The sequence below is a fragment of the Micropterus dolomieu genome, linkage group LG13 (genome assembly GCF_021292245.1).
Source record: "Micropterus dolomieu isolate WLL.071019.BEF.003 ecotype Adirondacks linkage group LG13, ASM2129224v1, whole genome shotgun sequence".
Taxonomy (NCBI): Eukaryota; Metazoa; Chordata; class Actinopteri; order Centrarchiformes; family Centrarchidae; genus Micropterus; species Micropterus dolomieu.
Genome location: NC_060162.1, coordinates 13,894,715 through 13,901,980, shown reverse-complemented (window position 1 = coordinate 13,901,980; position 7,266 = coordinate 13,894,715). Strand labels below are relative to the sequence as shown.

General features: G+C 41.3%; 1 long non-coding RNA gene across 2 annotated transcripts in view; it reads left to right on the top strand.

The window, feature by feature from the left end:
• The window catches only part of LOC123982143, a 76,691-nt gene that overhangs the window by 42,061 nt on the left and 27,364 nt on the right, over positions 1-7,266 (top strand). For both annotated transcript variants that reach the window (XR_006827911.1, XR_006827910.1), the window contains exon 3: positions 93-313. This is a non-coding gene — a long non-coding RNA (uncharacterized LOC123982143). The remainder of the gene's footprint in view (positions 1-92; positions 314-7,266) is intronic.

Here is a 7,266-nt window from a genome sequence, read left to right as displayed (position 1 = left end):
TTTTTTCTCTCTCTCTCTCTCTCTCTCTCTCTCTCTCTCTCTCTCTCTCTCTCTCTCTCTCTCTCTCTCTCTCTCTCTCTCTCTCTGACCAGATCCCAGTGGAACTGCCTCAAAGAAGGATCCTAATATCATATATCAGTTAGATGACCAAGTTCAGGGCCTGCACGACTGCTGCAGCTCAGCGCTGGAGCTTGGATCAATCGAATACTGTTGGGGATACAATGGACCACACCCACATACTGATTAGACCCTTTGATTGGATATCACATGGATGTCTTGACCACTGCCGTGGCTTTCATGCAAATTGATGAAGGTAATTTTAGCCCCTTAAGTGAAATTTGATTTGGGTTAAGAGCTCTTGCTACTTTTTCTTAATGTGAAATGGTTTTGATTAATAGTCTGGGAGTCCGTGGAGAAATGTTATCAAATGCAACAGTCTAATGTACATCTTCCACTAAATTAGTGGTGCTACTGTTTGTCATCTGAGTTTATTGCTAGTCTTTTAAGCTCTCCACTCAAAAATACACATTTATATGACAACTATCCTTCTACCCTAGGCTACAGATTGTAGGCCTATAGGTCATTTAATCCCTACTTTGGAACAGGTAGCGATATATCTTAGATAAGTCACATACCTCATATACTCAAAAAACACCAAAGAGAAAAATCAGCAAACGAGCCCTGCTGTACAATTGTGTCCACCTACCCAGACCGTAGCTGTTACGTGCTCCTCTAAATGTTTGCGACACTTCACCTCACCTCCTCAGAGCGGCACAGCGCTGCACCCTGACTAAATGGAAAAACAATCTGAGGAAACAGGGAACAATCCTAGGCAGGCTCCAGCGGGCTGCCATAAAAAGAGGGGCTACCTCTCCAGCCTCTCCCTCATGCCTTCAGCTTTAACTCTATGGGGCTGATGAAAGATCAATGGGCCGACTGGGCAGCCGCTGCTGTGCCTGCTGTCCGCCACTGCACCAGGAAGCAAGCCAATTACAAAACACCAGGAAAAAAAAGAAGAATGGGAAAACCCTCAATCTTTGTGAATGCTAGCTGAGTGATTAGTGAAATAGTTGTGTGTGTATGTGTGTGTGTGTGCGTGTTTTCCTCTTATTCCATATATGCTGAGTCCAGCCTGTTGCAGCCGGCCTTATTTTCAATAAATGATGAATGTTTCCAGCCCTTGGATCATATTCCAAACTCATTTTAACCCTGATCTCTCCCTACACTCCCCACCTTCCCTACCTTAACACCCCTTTAACCCGCACCCCCCACCCTCACCTCCCCCAGGAGCCTCACTCCAGATCTGTACCAGCTAACCAGACCTCTGGATCTCCGGCAGGAGTAATGGGGGTTGGCGCTAGCGTTTGGTGAAAACACGCAGCAGCAGACAAACAAATCATGTTAAGTCTCTGCTGCCACGGCTGGCAGCGCACTCAAAGGGGAGCCGGTGCCCTGCCAGGGAGGAGGGTGCACCCATTTTCCCAGGGAGGGGGTGAGGGTGAACACGAGGGAAGGGTAGCATGGAGGGGAGGCCTGGTCCTTATCGAGCCCGGATCACAGACACCTCCGCCCCTCCTGGCAGGAATGCATACAGCCCCTGTGGGAGGAGAGGGAGAAGAAAGGAGGAGGAGGAAACAAGCAGACATTAAGAGGGGAAGTAAAAAGAGAAAGAAAAGAGCGAGTGAGGGAAAGTGAGTGACTGATTGAAGGAGGGAGGCAGACGCACACACAGAAAAAGACCTGCCCAGCTTAGGAGAGGGAGTGTCTCTGAACACACACACACAGACAAAAACACACCAATCACAGCACTCAACACACTCTCACTGGATCGAGAGCACCACTGGGAGAGTGCATAGGAAAACAAACAGGGCATTAGGCTGCTTAAATACCATTCTAAACATGCAACTGTGGTTATCATTACCTCAGTTCAGGCACAGTTTTAATGTGATGTGTGTTGCTGATGACAGCTGAGGAGAGATCAGAAAGCCAACAATGTAGACACACACCAGAGAGGTGTTAAGCTAGATGTTGTTAGACCGTCACAAAATTTTTTCTTAGCAGTGTGTCAGGGTCATGAAGTTCAAAATAGGAATGGCAAGAAATCTCATAATTGTGAGCGATATCCCAAAAGAGTAATTTTTACGTATTTGTTTTGAGTAGCACACTCTAATCTAGAATCATCAACACTTCCCTTAAGAGACCTTTTAGTTTATAGTTCAAGTAAATACTCCCTCTTTCCCCCAAAACATTCACAGAAAGGATGATAAAATATTGAGTGTATAAAGATCCTTAATTATTGGATTGTATAATATTTCCGCAGCCTCTCCTGGGATGGAATTTTTTTCCTAAAGCATATAGAGAGGTAATTGTGATCTTAACATGGCATTACTGTATGCTGGCTGAAATCTCTTTGTGGCTGTGTGTCAGGGCAAAGAACAGATTTTGTCAGGTGGAGATTGGGGTTTAGGGGGTTCATTTACAGTTCACCCAAGAGCATTCCATGCAGTCTTTACATTTCCATTCTCCCTCACTCTCTGCCCCCTTCCTCTCTTTGCTCCTTAGCTTATCGTACAGTTCTCTTTTTGAAATGACATCATTCACTTTTCCGCTCAAAATGTGCACAACTTGTGGACATATATTCTGCACGCTTTGCTGAATGCTGTGGAGCGATGCCACCATGACGGAGATATGAGTCACACGTACTGTATGCACGTACTGTAACTTCTGTTTACTGATCCCTAATTACTGTGAAGTCGCTGAAATGCGTCGCTATCCACGTGATATAACCAAAATATACGGCCGGACACACATTCTCACACAGTAAACATAATACCAGTGCTGCCCAGTAATCCCCTTCTTAACAATTCTGTGAGTTGAATATTTCAGAAATCCTTCTGATATTTTAATTCTAACAGCAAATGTGGAGAGTCAGACAGAGACTGCAGGCAAGCAAGTACTTTACTTTATGCCAGCCAGAAAGGCAGTTGTTAAGACCTCTGTATTAGTTTGTGTGCAAATATTGCTTACAATACATAAAATACATGGAAAGTGTTCTTTATTATGTGGCTCAATATCTAGTAATTTACTTTTTTTTTTAACATTATGAATCAGCTCATCATTATGTATCATGATGTGATAATACAGAGAGGACAGATTATATTAATGGTATACCAAAAAAAATAAAAATGACATTGGGCTGACTTGATACAAAATCTTTATTTTGGCTGAAGTGGGACACTTCCTTTGCTGAGATGGCGCACTTTTTGGTCAAATAGAATAATGAATTTTAAATTAGCATAATTAATGTCCATAAAAATAGCATTATGATTTAATGGGCAGCCCTTTTTAAAGATATCCAAGTGAGTTAAATATTAACCTAGAAGTACCCATCATTGTAGTATTTCGCCAAAAATGATATAGATTTTAGTTGACTATGATAATAGTATTTGATATTATTCTACTTTATTTTTTTCCTTTATTGCCAAAAGATGTTTGAATTATATTTAATGTTAATGTATTTTAAGTTTGTCACCGGATCAAGAAAATGCATTTATTATACATGACTATTAATTATTTTACAACTATAATTAGAAGTAGACAATAATTAGTTGTGTAAAGTGCAGTGGGTTTTTCTTTTACTGAAACTATCAATGCCCAGATAACACGTCTTTAGAGCAACAATACAACAGTATACAATATATTTTTTTTAAAAGTTAGGTAAAACATAATTACAATATAAAAAGTCAGATTTCACATCACAAGCTACAACATTTTTGGAACAACCTATAACAAAGTCATTAAGTTTAATATCTGTTAATTAAATTTACCCACATAAAAAAATTGTTATTTGTTGCTGAAGATATTAGCAGAAGTACCTCAATGTAACCCAACAGGAGCATTACAACTCTTTTCTGTGGCTTTTTCTTCTTTTTCTTTTTCTTGCTGAAATTGGAAATATTCCTGTCTCAGCAATAGAGCCTCAGCCCAGTTCCATCTGTTTGTCTGACCAGAGTGGCAGCGAGGCTAACTTATTGCTAGCACATGTGACCGGGTGAGTGTGTGTATGTGCCATGGCCTATCACACAGCAACCCCTTGCCTATCAGCCCCCCCCCACCCTCGGATGGTCTCTACCTTCATTAATGCAGGCCCACGGCAAGCGCATGTCTCCACATGTTTGCATGGGATTCAAACATCTGGCTTATTTTGAATGTTGTGGGTCCCCTTTCCTCCCTTAAACATTCTTCAGCTCTTTCGTGGTGTCCTGAAAGGGGCAACTCACATTTAGTCTTTCTCGAGCAGAGGAAGTGGTGCTGGTGTTGTTGTGGCGAGGGACTTCAAAGAGGTTGGGATGTCAGTCATGAGCAAGCAGAGGGCAGAACCTGGTCAATGGTAGGGATTTATCGTCTAATAGCCCCTCTGGGGGGACTTTAGGTCTAATTTCAGAGGTGCTGAAAGTTGGATTTTATGGAGTATGCCATGTCCTAAGGTCCTTTTGTTTCACATGTTTTTTTCATCACACAGAGGCTAATTGCAATGATAACAGGAAAGTGAGTATTTGTTTTTGTATTTTCCAATTTTGAATATACTGAGAGAGATATACATCTGTTGAAAAATTACCAATAGCAACATACGATGTCACAGAGCACTGGTGGATTCTGATATTCAAAAACAACAGAAACATTGTTAAATCACAAGCTTACATTCCCAACATAAAATGTAAATTCATTGTATATTCTTTATCTAACCTGGAGTTGATGTCACAGAGGGATACTCTGTCACGTAACACAGGCGGCAGTAACTCCAGTTCACTTTAATATTGATGTTTCCCTCCCCTTGTCTCTCCATCAGCAATATATTTAATGGTCACATTCTGTGCTTATTCAGCACAAGAAAAACGAGAGCAAGGTAAACATGCCAACTTGAGAGCAGAAGACATTAGTCTTGTAGCTTGAAATAACTGGATTGCTTTTAATGAGACGTATGTAAGTTGAGAGGGCAGACATTTGTTTTGCTCCTGACCGCATGTGCCGAATTAACTGACAAACAGTGAACTTCTCAGACTTTGGGACTGCATAGTGTTCCAACAGCCATCAATACAAGCTCATGATCTGCAGTCGTTGTCAGTCAGGAGGTCGTTTAGAAGAAATGCACATTTAATGGCTTGATCCATTGTGATTGGAGTGGTTAATTGATGATCTGGTTGTAAATTTCTGTCTCATGGCTGTCACTGTCTCTCCTCCACTTCTTTCATTCTCTCTGCTTATCCTTTGTCTCTTCACTTCAAGCTCCTCCTGTTCTGTGACTTGTGTCTGTGTCTCTCTTGCTCCCCTGATGTATCGCTCTCCTTATTGATTGGAAAGTTGAATGCATGGTGCTCTTGAAAAAAATCACAGTTAAAATCTGTCTAATTGCCCAGTTGAAATTCATCTCATAAAATTATTCACATTTATGCAGTGAGAACTGTTTGTGTTGGCTGCAAACCAACACCATGCTTCAAGCATGCCAGATTTAGAGGTAGAGTGGATGCTGGGGTGCTGCTGCTGGTGCAGATGTGCCGCCTAATTGCAGATCCCCACCATGCGGAAACTATTCTTCTCAACCATTTCAATGCATCTGCAATAGGTGTCACTGCAAGGTTAAACCAACCTCAAAACTCAAAAAGTCCTGTTTTCATTCCTCACTGCTGAATTGACTGTGTAGTGTTGCGTGCCTTCGGAAAAGAGGAGGAGAAAATGTATTGAAAGGAGATTTGCAACCCCGGTCATGGCTCACATTAGTTTGCCAGTGTTTGCTGGTTTTGCGCAGTGTGCCTTTGACATGAAACTGAGGGAAAGAATGTGCATAACTTTGATACAACTGGGTTGCATTACAAATGGTGAAGTCATTTTTTGTGTGTTTTCCAGTGATCCAGGTTAAAGCATATTGCCTAAAACCATGTAATAGTATATAATTGTTAAATTATTGTAAGATTATGAAGCTGTCTCCCCGTGTTTATGGTTAATTGTAACTATCGGCAGAGAACTGAAAACAGAGCTGATTACTTTATCTTGTGATTTGGATGCTTTCTGGGAAGGTATTGATTTAGTCAATTGCAGTAGTTAATGGTGACTGTAGATGCTAATTGAAACCTGGAAAAGAAAGTATAAGGTTTCATATTCCTGTAGCAATAACGATGTAAACTAAACAGAAGGAGGAAATACAAATAATCACTCAATGTAGCCCTTAACACAAATATTTAATGTAAAAATTGCTGTGAGAGCTGTAGGAAAACTTACCTCTGAATGAATGTAGATTGAAGCAAAATGGATGGGCCATCCTAAACCCTCTCTTCTTAACAACACACCAGAAGCAGTTTAATGCTGAAATGCAGACAAGAAGACTTCACAGAGACACTTAAGCTATAGCTGGTGAACAGCTGAGTAAAGAACACAGAGGTCTAATCATTGGACAGACGTGGTATATCCAAGGGTGAAGATGTAAAAAGGTATAGGTTCTGGTGTATACCAACTTCAAGCTTAAAAAAAGCTAAGCTAGGCAGTAAGTTAGTAAGGGCAGCCTTTGTATTTCCTAAAGCTATCTGTAATTATGCCTAATGACCTGTAAGAATGTGTGTTTTCTTCTTTACATACTGAAGCAGTTGCACAACACTTTATCAACTTTTTCTCTGCTGCTAAATTTCTCGCTTACACATGGCTGTCCTATTTGGCTGTAGGTTTTGCTAAGTATGTTTGTCTATCACTATGCAACAACATTTTTGTCATAAAATTTTGTAATTAATATCTTTCTATTATATAAGCCAAATAATCATTGCATTTTGTGCACATTTTTAGGAACCAGATGGTGGTATGTGTATTTGTGTATGTAAAGGTGTATTTGTACGGTTGTGTGTGTTTATTTTTGTGTGTGTGCACAGCCCTATGACTGGCCAGCCATGGCCACATCTGTTTGTCATGTTAGCACTTAAGCGCCTGCAGGAGCCACAATACTAAGTGGAGACAGAGTCCTCTCTCCCACTCTCTCCATCCTCCCTTTCTCCTAATTACATTTGTTCATTAATCCATTTTCTGCCCACTTCTCTTTCTTGTTTATGCTCTTGCTCCAGTGGGCTTTTGCTTGCTCAGACCAGCAGACAGTGACCTTTAAGGAGATGCCAAAAGACTCTGTAAGACAATGTTACCCTTTCACCCTTTCACCATGCGCACACACTCACACAAACACACACAAATGCCCCCCCCCCCCCCCCCCCCCCCCCCCCCCCCCCCCCC